A 25,547-nucleotide genomic window follows, 5' to 3' on the forward strand; every position below is an offset into this window, starting at 1 on the left:
CATTGATAAATTACATTTCAGCAAAATTAAAACCTCTAGCTATATGAGATACTGCCAGAGAATGAAAAGACAAGCCATAGACTAAGAAAATATTGCAAACCACATATCCAATAAAGGACTTTCAGAGAGAATATATAAAGAACTATTAAAGTTAAACAGAAAACAATCCGATCTTTTTTTAAAACTTGAAAAGACTGAAACAGACACTTACAAAAAAGATATATGGATGGCAAATAAGCCCATAAAAAGATGCTCAATATCATTCACCATTAGGAAAATGCAAATTAAAACTATAATGAGATACCATTATACATCTATTAGAAGAGCTAAAATTAATTTTTTTTAAATTCCAATACCAAATTGACAAATTGCAGGCAAGGAATTCAAATGAAACTCTCACACGTTGCTGGTGGAAATGCTAAATGGTATAGCCACCATGGAAAGAATGCAGTTTTTTATCAAGTTGACTATATGACCAAGCAATCCTACACCATTTGCCCTAGAAATAGTGAAAATATGTTCACACAAAACCTATACACAAATGTTTACCAGCTGTATTTATAACTGATCAAAACTGGAAAAAAATCCTAATGCCCTCCAACAGGTGAATGGATTGGTATACTATGGTACTTGGAAAGCTACACATCAACAAAAAGGAAAAAATTAGACACACCACAACATAAATATTGAGAGAAAGAAGCCAGTTTGGAACAGTTACATGTTATAAGATTCCATTTATATGACATCCTGGAAAAGGCAAAACTATAGGGTCAGAGAACAGATTAGTAGTAAACAGGGGCTATAACTATAAAAGGATAGCAAGAGTGTTTTGGGGTGATGGAACTACTTTGTATTCTCACTGTGGTAACAGTTACAGAAATCTACACACATGTTCAAACTCTTAGAACTGCACACACACATACATATAAGTCAATTTTAGTGTATGCAATTTTTTTTTTAAAGGAAGGAGGTCATCTTCCGGAAACTTCTGCCTTCAGCCCTATAATATAAACCCCTCTGAAGGCAAGAGAACACTAAGGCCTGCCAGCCTATCTTGGAATATGAAAAACAGAATAAAACACATATTGAATTTCAATGAATTACCCTACTGCAGGTTTATAAATGCTAAGGCATTTATACCTAGTTTTATTAAATAATTTAACTTCATTTCTGAGGGTCTGTGATCATTAACTTTTCAAAGGGTCACCAGAGCTCTGGGTTGAATCCTCTCTTGGACATCTCAGTCAAGCTTTCCAGCATCAACTTTGGCGAGCCAAACCAGGAGAAATCGACATCACCCGGCACTACAGAGACATCCATCTTGGGATGAGTTGTGACCAGATTCATTCATTGTGTCTTTTCCTTTCCTCTATTTCTAAGATCATGTCTAGAAGACACCAGCCACACTGTGGGCATGGGTTGAGCACTTAGAAGCCATTAGGGCACTCACCGCTAGAAGACTCCCATGACAGGATAACTTGGTCAGGGGCTGGGCTTTATTGGCATTAGGTGTCCCCACCAAGTTCAAGACAATGTCCATGCACCCAGGCACACAGTAAAAACATGCTCATTAATTCCTTTCCCCTTTATCTGTGACCATCTTTCACAACAGATCATTTTCTGGTCTTCTTGGGCTGGTCTGACTTTATTTCGTCATGGCTTCCTCCCTCTCCTCTCTCTTTTCTAGCCTCAGCCTCTTGTCCATGCCTTCTTGGGACCATTTCTTGTTGCCATCTTCTTACACTTACATGGCCTTGATACTCCCATTATTCTCCTTTGCCTCAGTCAGATCGCCTGGCCTCAAAAGTCTTGCCTCCTCTGTAGTCGACCTCTCTGGTCTCCACATCAGTTATATCCAGACCTATCCTACTTCAATATTCCCCTTGACAAGATCATTCTGTATCTCACCCACCATCTCCTCCTCTGTTGTCCATGTCATCCCCAGAATACAGGGGCAAACTAGGGCTAGAATGGGTTCAGTATAACCTCGCTGGAAAGACTCATTCTCTGGTGATGAGGCGTACAGTTATCTGGTCTGTTTCATCTACTTGGGGACCTCAGATTGCTCCATACAATCTCCGGTCCCTACTCCAGGCCATTATCCAAGAATCTGAGACCCACGTTCAAAAGAAGGTTGACCTCCTCTTTGTTTGGCACCACACCTAACCACTCAGACTTTCCTTGCTGGAATCCTCTGTTGTTAAACCCTGAAACAGCCAAGGGTCAAGGCCTCAACACCTTCCAGCCTGCAGAAGTCCAACCCAGGGACACCCAGGTGCTGTTGGCTGAGCTACCATTGGGACACCCTGACTCTTAGCTTGGCCTCATAGTGCATTGGTTAGATAAAGTGATAGGGGGACACCCTTACCCAAGAATCCAGTCTCCTAGTTCTAGTTCTCTCCTCTCGCATTCCAGGCACCATGGAAAATACTTCATCTATACCTGAAGAAAGCGGAAGAATTTGATCTTCTATAATATGGCCTGGTCCCAATACAAACTCAGGAACAAGGAGGTATGGCCTGCAAATGGGACCTTAAGCTATAACACAATCTTACAATTAGACCTCCTTTGCAGACAAAATGGCAAATGGATGGAAGTCCCCTATGCCTAGGCCTTCATGGCCCTATTATCAAGACCCAGTGAAGCAAGGCTTCTGTAAAATTTGTTACGCCCAATCCTCTTTAGTTACTCCTCTGCCAGACAACACTGACCTCCTCTATGACCCTCTCCTATCAAGGTCACCAGTGTCCAAGCAGGAAGGAGAGAGACATGGAGCCATCAACCCCTCAGTCACCCTCCCCTCCCATTTCTAGTTATCCTACATCACCCGCTCCTTATGCTCCCATATACACACCCTTTGCCAGAGGAAGCAGCCAGACCCAGTTCCACGGGACACACCCAGAGTGGAACCTCTTACCACCCAGAATCCACCAAACTCTGTCCTCTCAGGAAAGTAGTGAACGGGGAAACAGAAATCCTCAGACTCCATGTCACATATTCTATGACTGATCATACCCAATGTAAGATTAAACTGGGGTGTTTTCCTGAGGACCCAAATAGATTTACTGACACATTCCAGACCTTAATGATGTCCTTCAATCTGACATGGAGAGACATCCAGGTAGTCATATCTACTTGCTGCATCCCAGAAGAAAAACAGAATTTGGCTCGTGGCCCAGGGACATGTGGATAGGATGGCTGCCACCCAATAAGACAGGCATCCAGTGGGAGCAACTTCAGTCCCAAGTCAAGACCTTGACTGGAATTACCAGGTAGGGCAGAGAGATCTCTGACAAAAAGAGACCATACAGCACTTTGCCTAATTGAAGAGATGGAAAAAGGGATAATCAAACCAGTCAACTATAAAAAGGAAATAACCCAAGACTGGAGAAAATCTAGCTTTATTCCAGGATTCGCTGGTTGAGGCCTTCCAGATATTTACTAATATTGATCCCTCCTTTCCTGGGGACAATCTCTGCTTGACCAACACTTTATTAGTCAGTCTGCTCCTGACATCAGAAGGAAACTCCAAAAGCGTCAATACCATCCTCAAACTCCAATAGCTCAATTATTAGACACAGCCTTTGAAGTCTTTAACAATAAAGGATGGGGGAGGGGGAGGCGAGGAGAAGGAGGAGGAGAAAGAGAAGAAAAGGACCCAAATGGCAGGCACAGATAATGGCTGTTGCCATCAGTAGTTGCCATCAGTAGTGCTTTGCAACCTCAGGAACACCCTGTGGGAATAAAGGGATACTCAAAAAAGACAACCCCTACAGCCCAAAAGGAGGCTTGCTTTAACTGCAGAAAATCAGGACACTGGAACAACCAGTATCCCTGCCCCAAGAAAGAGCCCCCTAGACCATGTCTTCAATAGAAGCAATCAGGCCACTCAAATAGGGAATGTTCTCAGCTCCAAAGGGAGTAGGGAAACTCCTAGGCCCATCATGGCCCTATATGAGGAAAACTGAAGGGACCTGGGTTTCCTGGTGGCTCCTCACGAAAGAAAGCTCATGACTAAAGAAGAATTTCAGGCAGCCCATGACATAATAGGTAAACAGATAAATTTTTTAAATTGACATGGGAGTCATCTTACTCATTCTTGACAGATCATACAGGGCCCTTGACCTCTGTGGCTTGTACCATCACAGGAGAAGATGGCCAACCCAAACAGAGGTACTTCACCCTATCTCTGTGCTGTCACCCTCAAGACTTTCTAATTTCTCAGAAGTTTTTAGTTATGCCAGAAGGCCTTATCCTCTTAATGGGGAGAGATTTAATAGCCCTTAACCATATTCCCTGGAGTTTAGATCCTCCTTAAAACCTAGAAAAAAGACTCTCCAGAAAACCAGCTACAACCAAAACGGAAAGGGCACTACCAGGCCCTGTTAAGTACTCCCACTGCTGTTAAATTCCATGGCATAAACAGCTGGATACATCTATCCAGGATTAAACTTTTCTCCTCAAGTCCTCACAGGAGCTTCCAACTAGCTTGATTCCAGAATACTGCTGTGATGCCATACAAGACGTGGAGCTGTTATTCAAGAAGAGAGACATGTCCCTTCACCAACAGATGAATAACTCCAACTTCTTGACTTGTTAGTTACTGCTTTTGGTGTGGGTCTTCCCTCGGTCCTTGCTTTCCTCTTCACCTGGGTCCCACCCAGCACCCCACTTAACAATTATTTTGTTCATAACCAAATAGCTCCATTATCATGACCCTAATCCTTTTTTAATCCTATTCTATTCTCAGTCCCTCTGAGGAGAATGAAAATCCAATACTTTTGCAAACTTTTCTAATAGCAAACGGAAATAGCCTAACTGCTGGATAAGTCATAAACAACCCCACTATAGTCATACCCTTCCTGGATTTCAGCCTGTCAATCTTAATCTCACTGTCATATATCACAGCAGTTGTCCAAAGGCCTACCTTAGGCCCTACTCCCTGACAATGGTCCTCAGCTCCACCCCTCTAAGCTGTCTTACCCTTATCCCAGACTATAATCAATCTAGTAGGACTGGAGTAAGATTCCTCAACTGCTCTTCCTAGTTGACTCCATGCCAAAAATGCATCATGAGGTGGGGGGAGGGAGAATACCTTCAGCATCCCCACTAACTCCTCCCTCTACCCCATCGCATTTAACACCTCTCTAAAATGTACTTCTAACATAATCCACTGATGCCCAGCAAGCCACCGAGTCCTCAATGGTGCCCAAGATCAGAGCCCCAAAACTTATTAGACAATCTTTAAAAAGGAAGTCTGCTGACCTTACTACCTTCCCTGGAAGGCGGAAAGCACTAATGGACTAATGGAGCACTAATGGACCTAGAGATGCCAAACTTCAGGGAGGCTCTTTATCCCCTCAGTGTCAGACGACAATTACCTTGGAGTCCGACTCTAACCCACTGGTTCAATTCCTCTTCTCAATGACGAGCATGTGCTCCACTAACATATTTCTTCCTCTGTAGACCTCCCACAAACATACTACCCTCCGAAAAACAACCCCAAGGACAATATCCCCAACCTCATATAGCACTAGCTTACTCTTACTCTTGACAATTCTCAGTTCAAGGACTAATGCACTCTAGGATTTCTAGGCCCATGAGGCATCTCTCCTCCATAACCATCCATACTATCACCCAGTTCTGATCCAAGCAAGCCATAGGACTTATCATAGCTGGCACTGGGGCTGCCATTAGTCTAGTGGCCCCATGGGGGAGGATTTGCCTACCATGAAGCCGCCTTAAGAAACTTAACTCAAAGTCTGGCCACCCTAGCACAAAGTAGTGGAGACGCTCTCCAAAACCTAGAAAGTTCACCCTTCACTAGCAAGTGTAGTCCTTGATAACCAATTGGCTCCTGACTACCTATTATTAGAACAAGGAGGTATATGCACAGTTATTAATAAGACTTGCTGCACTTACATTAATACCACACTGGCCAGGTAAAAGGAAACATTTAAAAAGTCTATGACCAGGCCAAATAGCTGCATGAGTTTGCTAACGGAAATCCAATGGCAGATTCTATTTGACAGGATATAAGTAAGGCATGCTTTACCTTCTGAAAACTGGTTCCTTCCCTTGTTAGGGCCCTGGGTAGCTTTAGTTCTAAAGATTAGTCCTAATCTTTGGCCCATGCCTCTTTAATCTTGTTAAATTGATCTCCTCTAGACTACAATAGTTCCACATAAGGATGATGATGCTACAGAGATTCAGACCCATTCCAACAAAGATCACCCTGGAGAAAAATCTTGAACTCTTAGATAAGGCAGGCAGAGATTTTCGGGCCCAGGCTAGGTAAGGATGATACCCTGTCCCAGCTGGAAGTAGCTACAGAAGCCTGATCTCCAGTCCCTCCACACCCCATATGATTCCAGGTCCAAAAATCAAGGGGGATTTATGAAGTAGGACAGGTAGCCTAGGCACATACCCTCCCCCTTCAAAATGTGGCTCAGTCCCTCCTCTGTTTCAGTCCTGGCACAGAAAAACAAACCAAACTGGTCCAATCTTATCCTGACTAGCTACCATCTTTGACTGAGACCTGACCTTTGGCTACTTATAATATCATTATACTCTCATTTGCATTGCAGTTACTATGGCTCCCATCACGCACCAGATGTGATGACAGTTCCAGAAACACCAAATTAGAAAGAACAGGAAACCAAGCTCTTCGCCCACTGGGAGAGAACCAGGAGGCTATGTCAGTATATCAGGACTCAGAGCCCTGCCCCAAGAAGAACAAAAGCCCATAATTCAGACATACTTGGCACTACTCGATCTCTGAATTCACCTGCACTTCCCTGTAAAGTATGTACTTTCAATAAACCTTGTGCTTTCCTATTGATATTCATCTTGTCCATGATTTCTTTCTCATGACATAAGATAAGAACCTGGTCATCAGAGCTCTGAGTTGAGTCCTCTCTTGGACATTCCATTGAGCTTCTGGCATCACAAACATACAAAGTAGTTTTAAATATTTTTTAAAAAGGTTTTCCATGAATAAGTACAGAAATCTAAAACCCAAACAGTATATAAAATCTCCTGGGGCCAGGAGACCAGAGAGAGAAGCTGACAACTCCATCATTACATTGAGTTTATTAGGGGAACTTACATATGAGACTTGTCTTGGGTAGCAACAAGATGACATGGGTATTCTCCACACCTACCTCCCACCTCCCTGACTCTGTACTTATATCTCCTAAGCAGTTAAGAATGTGAGAATGTTCAAAGGGACCAGGTGTCAGAAGGCTCTGGTGCCAGAGCAAGGCAACATCAAAGGTGTATTGCCCCAGAGAGAGAATTAATGGTAATCCAGTAATTAGCCCAAGGCTGATCATATTCCAAAGCTTACTAGGGAAAGGGGAGGAGGGTCAATGGTCCAAGTTCACCCAGATGTCAAGATGGCAGATTCACTTTAAAATGGAGTCACTTATGTTCTGCACACCAGAATATATGAGAAAATGTCTTTTTAGCTCTAAACTAAACCAGAAAATCCTAATGTTATGCAAAAATTTTATATTAGTAAACCTAATTATGTGTTGGCTGGAAAATTACTGCTTGGCTATCGCCCATGGGAACATAGGCTATCACCCATAGGAACACAGGCTATCACCCATGGGAACATAACATTCTAACAATAAGCTTTCTGCTTCTGTACCCCTGCTTGCACAACCGACCTGTAGGTTGACAGGTAGTGAATAGGAGAAAAATAGACCTTTGTGTTTAAGACAGAATGAGGAATGGGATTTAGGGCTTAAAAACCTTGTACCTCTACATTTCGGGGCTGCTTAATTTGGGGTCTGCGTACCCCCGGCAGACCCAGCTGGCTGAATAAAGAGCATGTTTCCTATAACTCACTGATTTCTGGTGGTCCGTGTGTCTTTCGGGGGCCCGGCGGCCACAACAATTACAAGGAAAGAACATTAACTTGAATAGTGGCCCACATTAAAAAGCAACACTTTAACCAAACATTCCATATTCCAATCCACTTCTATCCATCTGTTCAGAAACAACAAGACATGGTTCCCTCTTTGCTAGAACCATGATGTAACCTTTTGTTTCATGGTGGCTATAAAGAAAATAAAAGAATAAAGTAACAATGTATAAAATCTATCTAGAAAACTATAAGAACAATTCACTCTTTTCTTATAATTATCCTAAATTTCATCTGAATTCAGCCATGCAATTTGGACCCTAAAGGCACATCACACAAACACTGCTGATATTCTCTGCTCTCCTCTCACACTTATATATACTGGATTCCACAGAATCCAACAGAGGACTGAATATTTTGGATTTCTACTTCTAAAGAATGAGTCTGCTATGAAGGTCAGTGTCAACACCAACAACTCAATGGCCCTAAAAGCAGATTCGGAATTGCCAAGAACTAATCATCTTAAATGTAGATAAAACTCAGCGGTCCAAGAAATCAGGCCATGGGGAAAGCACTGTATTTTGTTATTATAGTTGCTTGAAGTCTATGCCAAACAAAATAAACTAAAATGTTACAGTCCTGGGCTGATGCAAAGTTTCCTGGGTCAAATGAGACTAGAGACTAGGGAGTACTATAAATACTTAGGAAGGAAGCATTTCCAAGGGTGACAAAGTGGGGTTCAAGATCTGAGATTTGATACACTGCCACAGAAGTTTCCAACACTGCATTGACTAGTAGCCCCAGGACAAGAGAAGCTGGGGGGCATCCTGGTGGTCCTTGTAAGAATTCAGGGTAAAAAATCAACCCTACCCTGACTCACCCAGGAACTGAACCCAATAAAGAAATCTGGGAAGAAGTATTGGGAGTCAAGAAGCAGAAGAGTCCAGTCACATACCTGGTCCTTCACTGACACATGAAATCAGAGACTTGTCTGCTTAACGGAATCAGCTATTTGAATGATTCCAGCATGAAAGATTTTTTTAAAAGCTCTTCTCTCTTAACTCACAGAATTTCAGAGTTCTATGGGAACTTAAGTTGCTTTGTCTATTATCTTAACTGACTTGAGAAAACTTTTCTCACTTGACAAGTGGGAAAAATGAGGAACAGACATTTATTTGGAGGCCAAAGATACTTCAAGAAACAGGCAGCGCTAAAACTAGCATCTGTACCAAGGCGCAACTGGGCAAGGATGCACACTACCTCCTTTATGCATACCTGAACAGTTCCCTAAATTCCTTCCATGAAGACATTCTGGAACCATCGATGGCTAAAAATCAGGTTTCCACTCCTTGAGACAGGAAACACAGAGGAAGAGCTTGGATTGGTGGAGAACACAGAAATCCAGACTAGAATGTGTTGAGTTTGAAATATTTATGAGGCATAGAGGTGGAAATGAGCAAAGAGAGCTGGATACCTGGCCTGGAGTATAGATGTGAGCATGAGGAACTGAAAATTTTTCTACAAATGAAGCTACCCAAAGAACTATCTTCTTTTTTTCACCTCTTCAGACAAAAAAAAGCAGGGAAAAATACTATATTTCATCAAATCCAATATGCCACTGTTTCTAAGACAAATTACTAAGAAAGAAAAACTGCTGTCAAAATCTGACACAATGCCAGGACAGCACTAATTTTAAGATGTACCCCAAATTCAGAGATGTTATAAGATGAAAGACGAAAGATGAATCTTAGAATAGGTGAAATACGGTAAACTTTTTTTACCGGTGGGAGTTATTTAGATTATGCTAAATACAAAGTGGACATTTGTTTCCATAAGTTTTTATTCTGACATAATTTCAAATTTACAGAAAAGCTCTAAGAAAAGTACAAAGAATTCTTGAATATCTTTTACACAGCAAGTTTCTCCAATTAACTGTTTTCACTTTGACTCATTCATCATTCTCATTTTATCATTTTCTCTCCCTCTCTCTCTCCCCTTCTCTCTCTTCTTACCTCTGTTTCAGATTAAGTTTCAGACTTTATGCCCTCTTATTCTTAAATACTTCAATATGTATTTACTAAACTCAAGGACACAGTCACAGTACAATGATCAAAATTTGGCATTGATACAATACTACTGTCTAACCCACCATTCACATTCAAATTTTGTCCATCATCCCAGTGTCCTTTATAGCTATCTCCCCCCTTCCCTTTTAGGACACAATCCAGGATCAAGCACTGTATATAGTTTTCAGGTCCCCTTAGTCCTTTTCAACTGGAAGAGTATTTCAGTCTTTTTATGTTTCTTGACGCTGAAAATATTTGAAGAGTATAGAAGCCAATTATTTTTTGTAGATGTCACACAAATGTAATTTGTCTGATGTTTCCACACAATGAGATTTAGGTTATGGAGGGAATAGGCCAACAACCAGCAAGGTTGTATCTTTCTGAGTACTTCTTTTCAGGAGGCACATGACTTCTTTCTGGTGATGTTAACTTTGATCACTTAGTTAAGATGGAATCCATAGTAGAGTAGTATCCATTTATGAGAATTTGAATTATGAGAATTTGAAATAGTAAACTCTAAAAATATCGAAGTCTTATGCATGTGTACAACTGGAAATAATGAAATTTCAAAATGAATTTAAAATGAATTGTTAAAGAAAAACGTAGGTCCAAAAAAGGAACTAAAAGTCCATGATACCAAGCTTAGATTTAATACCAGATTTAACTACAGTTTCAATTTCTCCTAGAAACATGATTTTAATCCACCAGTATGGAATTTTCTGGTAAAACACCAGTAAGGCAATCTGTGGACTCTCCTCATCTTCCATAGAAAGATAAAGCAATCTGCATTAAAAACAAACAAACAAACAAAAAACCCTTCCCATTCTCTTCCCCCAAAGATGTCCCAGCCCCAAAATAATCCTTTCTTTTCTTTTACTAATAGTTCCCTTGCTCCACCCTCCTTCATATAAAAATCTTCTACTTTCTACACCACTTTGGATAGCCCTGCTAGTTGCTAGAAGAGATGCCGCCCAAATCATGAATCGCTTAATAAAGCCAATTAGATCTTCGAATTTACTTAGTTGAATTCTATTTTCTAACAGTATCAAGAACTACTTAACTTTAAAGCCACAAAGCAGAGAGAACCATCAACTATTTTTTATACTTTTGCCACAGAGCAGGGGCTAGCTCAGTTTGAATTATGCAAGACTCCTGTAAACATCCTGTTTGAAAGTTTTCTGAGGAGTACTTCCAGCTGTGAGAACAGGCCATTAACTTTGTGGACAAAAAAGGGTTCTACGGAAAGTAACCTCACAGTTGATCTGATCATAAGTTTCTAACTGGGCAGGTCATCGTGGATAGTCACACTCCAGGCCTATAACTTCCTTAGTAAAAGGTTTATCTTTGCCTTTAGCAAGCCATGCCCATTGTTTCTGTACACTTAGGTTAACACACCTTTGAAATGCTCCTTTTCAGACTCCTTAGAAGTGAAGGGACCCTCAAGGGAGCACATAACCTAGTTAACTATCTTGTAATCCAATTTCAACCTTGCTTTCTCCCACCTCCAAGTAATCTTCCTTATGTTCCCTCCTTAATTCAAAATGCCTAAAAGAAGCTGCAAGCTGTCATTCAAGGAAGGATTTTTCTTATTCTGTTCGGATCTTGCTTCTAGGCATATACTCCGTTTGGCTCAAATCAATTCTTATAAAAATTCTCTATAGGTTTGGATGTTCTAATATTGACAACGTAGATTGTGGGGTTTAGAAATTGGGCATCCATGTTTCTATCCAAGTCAGAGGGACAATTTTCCCCATCACTTCCCTGTACCCAGAAAGCTAACTGGCTGAGCAGCAGTCTGCCCTTAGAATTTGGCTTCCTTGGGGCAGAAGGCACCACCCACCCTCCCTGTTATCACCGAGACAATGAGTTCTTAGTTTTATTTCTCATCCACACAGGAGGACACACATACCCCAAGTATTCAGGAAGGAGTCTTGTCTATTCACAGTTCTGTCATCCCTCCCAAGCTGAGAAACTGGTGACGTTGTCCATTTTTGCCAGTTTTTCCACTTGCATGCATACAACACAGCCAGAAGGACACAAGGACGAACAGTCCCAGTACCTGCTTTCTCAGGCTACCTGAATACAGGGCAGGTAGAGACATTCTGGATACAACGAGCTCTCCCTGGGCTATGACAAGCTGCTCATCAAAGTCTCCACTGAGGAAACTGCATGTTGAGTTTTAAATTCTTAACTTTATGAAATTGTACTCTTGAAACTAAACTCCAAGTCAATAAATGTTTTGTCATAGTTCTTGATGCTGGTTCTTACGTTTATGGTTTGATGCCATTAGTGACCCTGAGGGAGACCCAGCAGGTGAATAGTCCCCCTAGGTGGTCCACCCTGGCAACACTAGTCCACCACCCCTCTACTTTGGGCTCAGGATTTATTACAGTTCCAATCCTAGCATGAGACTCATTTTTATAAAAGTGTTATTGTTGTGGCCTGTACAGAATAGACCAAACCAAGTATGCTCTCAAAGGCTGTTTATTAGCCGGCGGCTCTCTTGTGCAAAGGAGCAGCCCCGAAATGCCAAGATACAAGGTTTTTAAGCCCTAAATCTCATTCTTTATTCTATCTTAAACACAAAGGTCTATTTCTCTCCTATTCATTACCTGTCAACCCACTGGTCAGGTGTGCAAGCGGGGAGTACAGAAGCAGAAAGCTTGCTGTTAGAATGTTATGTTCCCATGGGTGATTGCCTATGTTCCCATGGGCAATAGCCAGTATTCTCATGGGCGATGGCCAAACAGTAATTTTCAGCTTCTATACAACTGATTATTTTTCATGCCATGCAAGCAAGCAGGGTTACACAGGCTAAAATTGGCAGTTAGCGTATGAGCTCATTGTTACAAGTTTCATGATTAACAGAATGTGGTTAGGGGTTCCAGAAACTAGGCCTAAGGTATAGACCTCCTTTGTCCAGTTTCTGGTTTTAATTATCCTTTAACCTTTTCACATTTCAGCAGGCTGTCACATTATTTCTGTGGGCACGCACATGTATGAAGCCCATAGGCAAAGCACAATTTATTAAGCCATCTACACTCTTACTTACTAAAGGAATTTAATTTGCCAATTCTCCTATCTAGTTGCTGAGGCTGAGATATGGTAGAAACCCCAAGTCGAGGGAGGCCTGGAATCTGTACGCCTGCCCAGATCTTGGCACACTCCTTACGGCAATGTAAAACTGACCTCAGGTGGAATCAACCCCCCATCTGTAATATGGGGACAACAGTATGCCCCAGCTCTGGATTTCTGTGAGCACTACATGAAAGAATTTACCAAAAACACTGAGAACAGAGTCTGGCACGCAATCAGTGCTCAGTCAAAATTTAAAGACAAAAACACCAAGAAACTAAAGCTCCATTTTTGGTGCAGAAACCATGCCTGGGGCCCAGGTACGGGAGAAACAATATCTGTGTGGTGCGCCAAAGGTGCTTTTCCCCAACCCCCACACACCATGCCTCTGTGGAATAGCAGCAGGGACATGTGTAGCCTATTACAGATAAAGGGATCGAATAGCCAGGAGGCCACCAGGTATGTTACTCATCTTTCTTATAGAGAGCTACGAGGCTACAGAAGACTTCTGGTCAAAATGGCAAAGTACATAAACTCTGTGCTCACCTCCTCCCACAATCAAATCAAAATTACAACTAAATTATAGAACAACCATCATTGAGAACCACCTGAAGACCAGCTGAACGATAGCCCTATAACTAAGAAGAAGCCACATCAAGGCTGGTACGAGGCTGGTGTGGTTCCATAGAGTAGTGGTTAGCACGTCTGCTTTACACGCGGGTCCTGGGTTTGCACCCCAGGTGGAGCCACAGACCACGTCTTGGGTGTGCCAGGCCCCCCCAGTGTGCAGGGGACGCCAGGACCCAGGTGCGCGTCGCAAGCGTGTGGGAGGAGACGCACGCCTTCAGAAATCCAGTTCTTAAAGAGATGGCAACATCCGTGAAGTAGGTGGGGGGGGGGGGTCTTGAATTAAGAGGGGTAAAAGACTGGTAGGTGGGGCAGAGACATCGGATGGGCAAGTAGGGAATAAGAAACAGGAGAGACATCTTGGTCACAGAGGTCCCCGCTGAGAAGCGAGAAGTCACAGCCACACACTGAACTCCCTAGCTCTCACACTAAGCTCCCTAGCTCCCTAGCCCACACACTGAGCTCCCTAGCCCAGGGTACTAGTGCCAGGGAAAGGAGTCCCTATAACATCTAGCTGTGAAAACCAGAGGAGATTACATCTGTGTGAGTCAGAGGGCTGCTAGAGTTCAAGGCATTCCTCAAGGGACCCATGCATGGACTTGCTCACTCACAAACTCAGTTGCTCTGGGCTCCAGCACAGGGGAAGCAGCTCAAAAATTGCCAGAGACATACGGGGAGAAACTAAATTGACTAACTTCATGGCAAGGGCTGAAAGGGAAGGGTTCTGGGCAACTGTTTCTGAGGTGGGAGGGCTGGCAAGTGACACTGTTCCTTTACTGAACTCTCCCTCCACCCAGCTAGACTGGCATAGATGGGAAGCAAATAATATGTGTTCTCCATTAACCTGGCTAAAACCATTTGCCTTGCCCAGGTGATTCCCTGAGACTCTTCCCACCCAACTGGCTCACCTGGCCCCAGTCTCTTCCAGCAGCTCCTGCACACAAGCAGCCTGCCTCAGCTGGTCTGGCAGAATTTCCCAAAATCTCCAGAAGATCCATGAACTCCAAAAAAGCAGCAACCAGCCTCAACATGCCCTGTAGCTCTTCCTAAGCAACCCTAAGCCTAACACAATCAGCAACCAGTCTCTTGCACTGTAACTTTCATCAGGTAGCCCCAAGCCTGGCACAACTGAAGGCCAGTCTTGGCCTGGAATGTAACTTCAACTAAGCAGCCACAATCTCAGAATAAGTGGCAGCTGGTCTCAGCTCATATAGTGACATCAAGCAAAGGGTCCCAAGCCCAGAACTGGTGACAGTTAGCCTCGGTTCACAGTGCAGCCTCTCCCAAACACCATCAAGGCCAGTACAAGCGGCAACCAACCACAGATCACTTGTAGCTCCTACAAGTGGACTCAGGCCTGACAGGAGCAGTGACTAAATTTACTCTGCAACAGAGCCCCACCAAAGATGTTGCAGACCCAACAAACCCGGTGGTCAGCTTCAGACAACACCAGAGCACCACCCAACCAGTTCCACAAATGACACACCTGAAGGGCAGAATTAGCAGATCTCAGTAAAATGACTACTACGCCTTGAAGTCAGCCCCTATATAACAGCTTGTTCACTGTAGTCACAGCCAGCACTCACAGCAAGTCAATATGAGGGCAAACTGGACCTACAGACATGCCAACAGTAATCGAGATCCAACTACAACAGGGCACACACAACCCACACAAAGGATACCTGTAGAGCACCCAGCTCAGATGACCAAGGACAGTGCCACAGGACACCTTCTACACAAGGCCACTCTGTCAAGACCGAGAGAGAAAGCAGATCTATCTAATACACAGAAACAAATACAAGAAGTCGACCACAATGCGGAGACAAAGAAACATGTCCCAAATGAAAGAACAGGATGAAACTCCAAAAGAAAACTAAACGAAATAAAGACAAGCAATCTATCAGATACAGAGTTCAAAACACTGGTTTAAAGGATGCTCAATGAACTTAAGGGAGGGATAGATGAATTCAGTGAGAACTTAAAAAAAAGAGACAGAAAATATAAAAAGGAAGATATAATATGTAAAAAAACAAGCAATCACAACTGAAAAATATACAATAACTGAAATGAAGAATATACTAGAGGGAATCAACAACAGCAGATCAGATGAAGCAGAGTATCAAATCCATGATCTGGAAGAAAAGATAATAGAAAATACCCAATTGAAATAGCAAAAAGGAAACAAAAATCTTTAAAAATGAGGATAAAGAATCCCTGGGACAACATCAAGCATACCAACATTCACATCATAGGAGTACCAGAAGAAGAGAGTGAGCAAGGTATTAAAAACCTATTTGAAGAAATAACGACTAAAAATTTCCCTAACCTGGCGAAGGAACGAGACATACGAGTCCAGGAAGTGCAGAGAGTTCCATACAAGATGAATCCAAAGAGGCCCATACCAAGACACATAATAATTAACATGTAAAAAACTAAAGACAAAGGATTTTAAAAGCAGCAAGAGAAAACAGTTAGTTACAAGGGAGTCCCCATAAGAATGTCAGATGACTTCTCAACAGAAACTTTGTTCTCAACAGAAGGGACTGGCACAAAATAATCAAAATGTGAATAAGAAAATATAGCAAAGGAAAAAATTCTCACTGACAAAGGCAAACACTTAGTAAAAGCAGTGATCGACCAACTATAAAGCTAGTACAAAGATAAAAAGACAAAAGTAGGAAGATCATGTGTAATTATAATAGTAAAATAAGGGATACACACACAAGAAATAAAAAGTAATAACAAAACATAAATGTGGAGGAGGTCAATAAAGACTGTGGTGATTTTAGAATGTGTTTGAATTTAAGCAACCAACAACTAAACCTATCATATGCTGCCTATAAGAGACTCACTTCAGATCAAGACAGACACAGACTGAAAGTAAATGGAAGAAAAAATATATTTCATGCAAATGGAAATGAAAAAAAAGCTGGGTAGTAATACTTACATCAGAAAAAATACACTTTATAACAAAGGCTGTAACAAGATAAAGAAGGGTGTTTCACAATGGTAAAAAGACCAATCCAAAAGAGGATATACTTCTTGTAAACATCTATGTACCCAACATAGCACGTAAATAAATAAATCAAATATTGACCAAATATACAAAGGGAGAGGTTGACAGTAATAGAACAGTAAGGGACTTTAACACACCATTGACATCAGTGGATAGATAATGCAGACAGAAAATCAACAAAGGAAACAGTGGCCTTTAATGACAATTGGAACAGGTGAACTTAATTGACAATTTGAGAACATTTCACCAAAAGCAGGAGAATATACATTCTTTTCAATCTTACATTTATTGAGATTCGTTTTGTGGCCTAACATCTATCCTGAAAAATGAGCATCTGGCTCATTTTTCAGGATAGATGTTAGGCCACAAAACGAATCTCAATAAATGTAAGATTGAATTCATTGAGCATCTTCTCTGATAACAATAGTATGAAACTAAAAACCAATTACAAGCAGAAAACTAAACAATACACAAACATGTTGAGGCTAAATAACATGCTATAAACAGAATGGATTAACAATGAGACCAGGGAAGAAATCAAAAGATACATTGAGAGAAATGAAAATGAAAACAAAATGACCCAAAATCTAAGGAACACAGCAAAGCAAAGAGGGAAATTCAGAACAATACAGGCCTACCTCAAGAAACAAGAAAAATCTCAAATAAATAACCTATACCTAAAGGAACTAGAAAAAGAACAAATTCCAAAGTGAGCAGAAGAAAGGAAATCATAAAGACCAAAGAAGTAAACGAAGTAGAGTCTAAAACGACAGCAAAGATCAATAAAACCAAGAGCTGTTTCTTTGAAAAGATAAACAAAATTAATAAATTTTTGGCCAGACTCATCAAGAAAAAAAAAAAGAGGTTTCAAATAAATAAAATCAGGAATGAAAGAGAATGACAACTGACACCACAGACATATGAAGGATTTTAAAAAATACTACAATTATAAGCCAATAAATTAAACAACCAGGATGAAATAGATAAATTCCTAAAAACAAACAATCTTTCAAGACTGAATCAGAAAGAAACAGAAAATCTGAACAAATTGATTACTAATTAAATCAAATTAGTAATCAAAAAACTCCCAACAAACAGAATTCCTGGACCAGACGGCTTCACAGGTGAATTTTACCAACATTCAAAGAAAAAGTAATACCTATCCTTCTCAAACTATTCCAAAAATTAAAAAAAAAAAAAAAAAAGAAGAGGTAAGGCTTCTATACTCAGTATATGAAGCCAACAGTACCCTGATACCAAAACCAGACAAACACATTACCAAATATATATAATGCCAATAACCTTGATGAACATAGATGTAAAAATCCACAACAAACTATTAGCAAACCAAATTCAGCAATACATTAAAAAGATCATACACCATGATTAAGTGAGATTTATTCCTGGGATGGAAGGTTGGTTCAATATCCTCAAATCAATTAATGTAATACACCACTTAAACAAAATGAAGGATAAAAATTACATGATCATATCAACAGATGCAGAAAAAACATCTAACAAAACATCTATTTATAATTTTTAAAAAACTCTCAAAATGGGGATAGAAGAAACATACCTCAACATAATAAATGCCAGATATAATAAAACACACAGCTAACAGCATATTCGACAGCAAAAAGCTACGTTTTTTCTTTAAGATCAGGAACAAGACAAAGATATCCACTTTCACCACTTTTATTGAACACAATATTGGCAGTCCTAGCCACAGCAATCAGATGAGAAAAATAAAAGGTAGCCAAATTGGAAAGGAAGAAGTAAAACTGTCATTATTTGCAGATGACATGATACCACAGAGAACCCTAAAGATTCTACCAAAATCCATTAGAATTGATTAATAACTTTGGTAAAGCTGCAGGATACAAAATTAATATTCAAAAATCAGTAATAATGAACTATCAGAAAGAAAAATTGAGAAAACAACCCCATTTACAGCTGCATGAAAAAGAATAAAATACCAAGAAACAAAATTAACCAAGGAGGTAAAAGATCTGTATTTAGGTAACTATAAGCCATTGAAGAAAGAAATTGAAGAAGATACAAATAAATGAAAGAATATTCCATGCACATAGATATGAAGAATTAACATCATCAGAATGTCCATATTACCCAAAGCAATCTACAGACTCATGCAATCCCTATCAAAATACCAATGGCATTTTTCACAGAACAAATACTCCTAAAATTTATATGCAACCACAAAAGTCCCCAAACTGCCAAAGCAATCTTTAAAAAGTAGAAAAAGTTAGAGATATCATGCACTACCTGATATAAAACTATGCTACAAATCTACAGTAATCAAAACAGCATGGTACTGGCATAAAAATAGACACATTGATCAATGGAAAAGACTAGAGAGCCTAGAAATAGACCAAAGCCTATATTATCAATTAATCTATGAAAAAGGAGGCAAGACTATACAATGCAGTAAAGACAGCCTCTTCAATAAAGAGATTGGGAAAATTGTACAGATACATGAAAAAAAATGAAACCAGACCGTACCATATACGAAAATAAACTTAAAATGGTTAAAAGACTTAAATGTAAGACCTGAAACCATAGAAATCCTACAAGAAAACATAGGCAGTAAACTCTTGACAGGACTCAGAAGTTGTGGAGGAGATATGTCTCCTTGTGCATAGAAAACAAAAGAAAAAAAAAAAACAAATGTGACTACACCAAACTAAAAAGTTTCTACACAGGAAAGGAAACCATCAACAGAACTACTGATTGGGAGAAGATATTCACCAATGATATGGGGTTAATATCCAAAATATATAAGGAACTCATAGAACTTAACACCTCCCTCCCCCCCAAAAAAAATCCAATTTAAAAATGTGCAGAGGACCTGAATAGACATTTCTCCAAAGAGGACATACAGATGGCCAATAAACAGGAGAAAAGATGCTCAATATCACTAATCGTCAGGGAAATAAATGCAAATTAAACCCCAAAGAGATATCACCTCACATCTGTCAGAATGGCTATCATCAACAAATCAATAAAGTGTTGGTGAGGATGTGGAGAAGAGGGAATCCTCCTGCACTGTGGGTGGGATTGCAAATTGTTATAGCCACTATGGAAAACATTATGGAGGTTCCTCAAAAACTTACTCACCATAAAAGGACAGGATCTGAATACTTTGAATACTTATGGTTAGAACTTTGCATCTCTTCTGCTACTCTATTTTCCATCACCAAATGTTCCTAAGGACTCAGAACAAAGTACACACTAAAACTAAGGGATTTACAATATACTATTAGCAAATGACTGTCAGTTCACCCATCTCCAAGCAGCTCTGCAAATGGCAATATATGAGATAAGTACAATTCAGAGAATAAGTTTTCTGTCAAAGTTTATATAAACTAAATTAAAAATTTTTAACCCCCAACTTTTCCTGTATAAAGTGTTCTCTTTCTAATATGATGTTATCTGAAGTTCAAGTTCTTTGAAAAAAGTTTTCTCATTCTGCAAAAATGATTATCTTCTAATTTTTATTGAATCTAAACTATATTTAAACACATATAGTTGACAATATAGGCCAGTAAATTTGTAATAGTTTATTTAAACCACTAGATGCGTAAACCAAACAGAAAAGGGACAGGAAAGACAGTGGTAGCCTGTTTCCCTAACCGCCTTAGCATTTTTCTTTTAATATACACATACCCTTGCACACAGCTATAAAAACTGTGAGGCTGCTGACAGTGCTATTTAATAGACCAATTTTAACTATCATTAATTTTTAAATCTTCTTTTAAAAGTATTCTAAGACCAATTTGAAAAACCTGGAAACCACAGCAAAGGCCTCAAAGTCACTGTCAATCATAATCCATCCCTCCTTGACAGTGTTGGTGGTGGGACCTTGAGCCTCACTTGACTTTCTTCAAGCCTTTCAGCTTCACAGTTCTTTCCCTGGACCTACTCCCTGTTCCATAGCTTGGCCAAAGACGCCTAGAGCAGAAAGGAACTAAGTGACCCTTCTTCACTTCCATCCTGTGCAAACACACAGACCTACACAGAGCTCCTAACAACGTACCAGGGCACAGTTATGAGTGTGAAACTCCAAAAGAGATTGGACAGACTCCTATACAGCATTTGTGCCTGAGCACATAGATGGGAGGAAAGGGGCAATTCTGCCAAACAGCTAAGTACAATAGATAAAACTCACGACAGACTTTTCCGCCCCAGAGAGTGGAGTCTTATTTGAAGCAATTTTTCCAAATGCAAACTCATAATACAACAAAAAGAGACAGGTACAACCTAAAAAGTTATTCTATGGTGGGATGCAATCTTATTTACAAATGATTCTTTGGAATAATTCTACTTGGCAGAGGAAGGGGGCCCTCGCGTTTTGTAGGTGACAGGAGAAACCAGAAGGTAGTTGGCACTGGTGGGGTCGGCCCATCTGCCTGCCGGCAGCGGCGCATCTGCCGAGCAAAGTTAGGCTGCAGTGGCCCACCTCTGCCATGGCTCTCCCCAAACGTCTAATCTCCAAGTTCCCAATGAAATCTCTGCCCACGCCCAATCCCGGATCGCACACCACAAATTTAACGTCCACGTTAGCAAAGGGGCTGAAACACTGCAAATTCTACTCAAAGGGGCACCGACATTCAGAAACCTCCCCAATTGTTAAGATCGGGTTTTTAAAGGCTGAGTCAAGCAACCAGGCTGCCTTAGGATACGTTAAAGTGACCCCAGCCCTCCAGGGTGACGGGAAAAGCAGGACATCACGTCACACCTACCGAACCTGTGGCCTCAATGCCCGGAGGCGAGGAGAGGACACAGACCTCACGCAGAGGCCAGTCCCAGGGCACGGAGGCGAGAGGCGGGGAAGGGGGGTTGCCGCAGGTTCTCACCCCCGTCCTCGCTCTGCTCAGAGTCGCGGGCCAAGACACCTTCGTCTCTACCTGCCTACTTCCTGAGGCGCAGCCCCAAAATGCTTGCCTCGCTGCTCCGCAGCCCCACGGGAGGAGCTCGCCGCCTGCCGGACCTCCGCCCGCACGTGCGGCCCAGCAGCTCCGCCCCGGCCCTGCTCACCTGAACTGTCTCCTGTTTCCACGCGGGCCAAGGGCGCTGAGCAAGGACGCGTATCCTAACCCGAGTCCGCGGGTCGCTCTTTGTGCCTGGAAGTCCAGGTGCCGCGCTTCTCCAGAACACCGGGCACCGCCCCCTCGTCCTCCGTGCGCCAGGAGCAGCTGGCGAAACCCAGAGCTAGGGCGGGTCGCGGAGTGGGCGGAGCGTGAGAAAGCCGGAAGCCGGGCGTGGGGCGGGACTGGAAGTGAGCGGGGCGGTACCCGAAGGCGGAGCGGGGGCGGGATCGCTGAGAGCGGGGTGTGGGGAGGGCTCCCGAGGGCGGGGAGGGAACGCCGAGGTTGGGGAATCTGCAGAACCGGTTGGTGAGGGTGCAGAGGTGGGGGCCGTGGTATGCTGGCACTGGGGCTCCTCCACAGTCTCTGGGCATCTCTGGAAAGTATAATCCTCATGTGTGAACCTCGAAGCTGATCTCGCTGATTCCTGTAAGCCATGTGGTCTCTGTGGGTTTTGGCTCTTGGTCTAGCATCCTCTTGTGAAACCAACTGGAGGAAGCCTAGTTGGCAATGGTAATGCCTCAAGTTCCTAGTCGAGGAAACTGGGAGACATAAAACTTCTGGTTACTATATTTCCATCATATTCAATCAATGAATATTTATTGAGCATCTATTCATGCCAGGAATTGTCCTAGAGACTGAGAATATACAACAGTCACAATGAGTAGGGAAACCAAAAAAAAAAAAGAAAAACCTGCCCCTTGTGGAATTTACACATTGGAAGACAATTTAAAAACTTAAGTGAAAAAAAATTTTTAAGTGAAATATACAAAAATGTTAGTTATAAATGCTAAGGAGAAGCTATGTAGGAAACATGGTTAAGGAGTACAGGAGGTTGATTAGGGAGAGTCAGTGGAAAGGTAGCATTTTAACTGAAGGCCAAAAGAAATTGAGGGAAAGAGGCAGACATCAGGGGAAGTAGCTGGCTGAGGCCCTGAGGCTAGAGAATACCTGGTAAATTTCAATGTGAGAGGGCAGAATGAATGTGGGGAAATGAGGTCGGAAAGAAGGGAGGGATAATGAGCAACAGATATATGAAATGATGCTCAACATCACTAGCAATTGAGAAAATGTAAATCAAAACCACAATATACCACCTCCCACCTGTTAGAATGGCTATTATCTACAAAACAAGTAATAACAAGTGTTGGAGAGATTGTGGGAAAAAAGGAAACCTCATACACTGCTTGTGGTAATATTAAGTTTGTACAGCCTCTGTGGAAAACAGTATGGAGGTTCCTCAAGAAACTGAGAACAGACTTATCATATGACCCAGCAATCCCTCTTCCAGGTATTCATCCAAAAAATTTGAAATAATTTATTTGTAAAGGTATATGCACCCATATGTTCATTGCAGCATTATTCATGATGGCCAAGACATGGAAGCAACTGAAGTGTCCTTGTTAGACAATTGGATAAAGAAGATGTGGTGCATGTATACAATGGAATATTGCTCAGCCATAAGAAAAGATGAAATACTGACATTTACGACAACATGGATAGATCTGGAGATTATCATGCTAAACGAGATAAGTAAGACAAAAAAATGGGAACCATGTGAGATATAAAAATAAAAGCAATAAATGTGAGATATAAAAATAAAAGCAACAAATAAGACAAATAAAAACATAGAAACAAACAACAGTTTAATTACCAGAGGGACCGCTAAAGGAGTGGGGGGTAGAAAAGGGTAAAGTGTGTTAAACATAAGGTGATGGAAGATTTGACTTTGTGTGGTGAACACACAATGCAATATACAGATGATGTATTATAGAACTGTACACTTGAAACCTATATAATTTTATTAACCAAAGTCACCCCAATAAATTTAATTTTTAAAAAATGTCAAAGGAAAAAGAAGCACTAGGAAAAAAAAAAAAGGAAGTGAGAGATGGACCAAGAGGTAATGTAGGGCCTTGCTGCCCCTTGTAAAGATTGGCTTGTATTTTGAGAGTATTTAGCAAAGGAAACTTGTAGTCTGACCTAACAAAATCACTCTGGCCACCTTGCTAAAGTGAGTCATGTCCACCCAGAGAAAGAAGATACCTGCTGAGATGGATCCCTGGTGGCTAACTGGGCTCAAAATTAAAAACAGCCTAGCAACCATGTCTAAATAGGGCTTTCATGCAAACCATGTTTCAGGGAGATGCATGTACTAAGTTTCTGTCTCCCACACTGAACTGCCTACCTCCCACACTGAACTGGCCTGACAGCACTCTGTTCCTGCCAAATGAGCCAACTTTTATAAAGCAGTTTCAACCAATAGGACTGAGACTTTCCTTGTCCAATCAGAGCTGTGCGTCTATATCTCCATTGGTCGGCTCCATTCTGACCAATCAGGACAGTGCTTTTTGGACCAATCAAACAGTGAAGTTTTGTAGTCCTCATATGCATGAGGGTGGACTAATCATGGACCAAGAGTAGAGACTTCTCTGTATATGTCAGCTCCCTGCTGGTGGGCTCAGAGAGTGTGCTTTCCCTTTCCACCAAATATGGAGTACTGTGTTCCCCGGCTGAAGCTGACACACTGAAAATTTCTCATCAGACGAGCAGACAGCAGAGCAAGGCACAGTGGCGTAGACAAGGCAGAGCAGACTAGAATAGTACAGAGCAGAGCTATGTAGCGAGAGAGGGGTCGTTGACCCAGGACTGCCTCACAGCAGTGCTGTTCCACAGCCATGCTTTATCATACTTGAACTGCTTGCACTGAATAAAATTCCTTTCTTCACTGCACCCCAAATAAGGGATTGCTATTGTCACTGAATTGGTGCCAATGACCATCAGTCGACCATAGGGAGAGAGAAGGCAATGGCAGAACAAGACCATTAAGAAGTAATGGCACGTCTAAAGGAATCTACAGATTCATTGCAATCCCCATGAAAATCTTCATGACATTTTTCACAAAAATAGATAAAAATTTCTGAAATTTGCATGCAACCACAAAGGACCCCAAATAACCAAAGCAATTCTGAGAAAAAAAAAAATCTAAGCCAGAAGAATCACATTCCCCAATTTCAAACTATACTACAAAGCTACAAAGTAATTAAAACAGTATGATATTGGCAGTAAAACAGACACACAGACAAATGGAACAGATATGAGAGCCCAGAAATAAACCAACACACATACGGACAACTAATTTATGACAGATGAGCCAAGAACACACAATGGAGAAAGAAAAGTCTCTTCAATAATAGATGTTGGGGAAACTGAAATACCACATGCAAAAGAATGAAACTAGACCACTATCTTACACTATACACAAAAATTAACTCAAAATGGACTAAAGACTTGAATGTAAGACCTGAAACAATAAAATACATAGAAAAAACATAGGCACTAAGCTTCTAGACATTGGTCTCAGTGGTGTTTTTGTGAATTTGATTAGAAATGCAAGGGAAACAAAAACAAATATAAACAAGTGGAACTACATCAAACTTAAAGGTTCCTGCACAGCAAAGAAAGCCATCAACAAAACAAAAAGGCAACCAACTGAATGGGAGAATATTTTCGTAAAAGATACTTCCAATAAGAGGTTAATATACAAAAATATATAAAGAACTCATACAACTCAATCACAAAAAAGCAAACAACTTGACTAAAAAATGGATGGAGTATCTGAGTAGACATTTTTGCAAGACATACAAGTAGCCAAGAGATACATAAAAATATACTCAACATCATTAATCTTCAGAGAAATGCAAATCAAAACCACAATGAAATATCACCTCACATCTGTTAGAATGGTCATTATCAAAAAGACAAAAAATAACAAGTATTAGAACGTG

The 25,547-nt window shown here is 41.2% G+C and overlaps 1 protein-coding gene across 5 annotated transcripts in view; it reads right to left on the reverse strand.

The window, feature by feature from the left end:
* NINL (ninein like) overlaps positions 1 to 21,929 on the reverse strand; it is a 145,464-nt gene extending 123,535 nt beyond the window's left edge. For 2 of the 5 annotated variants that reach the window (XM_039843552.1, XM_039843550.1), the window contains exon 1: positions 21,710 to 21,928. The gene's annotated coding sequence lies outside the window, so the exon portion shown is untranslated. Of the gene's footprint in view, positions 1 to 21,709 lie in introns of all 5 variants that reach the window. The other 3 variants (XM_039843551.1, XM_039843549.1, XR_005648841.1) reach the window with 2 other exon arrangements.
* Positions 21,930 to 25,547: the final 3,618 nt, after the last annotated feature.

Source organism: Pteropus medius, unplaced genomic scaffold, assembly GCF_902729225.1.
Source record: "Pteropus medius unplaced genomic scaffold, Ma_sr-lr_union100, whole genome shotgun sequence".
Classification (NCBI taxonomy): Eukaryota; Metazoa; Chordata; class Mammalia; order Chiroptera; family Pteropodidae; genus Pteropus; species Pteropus medius.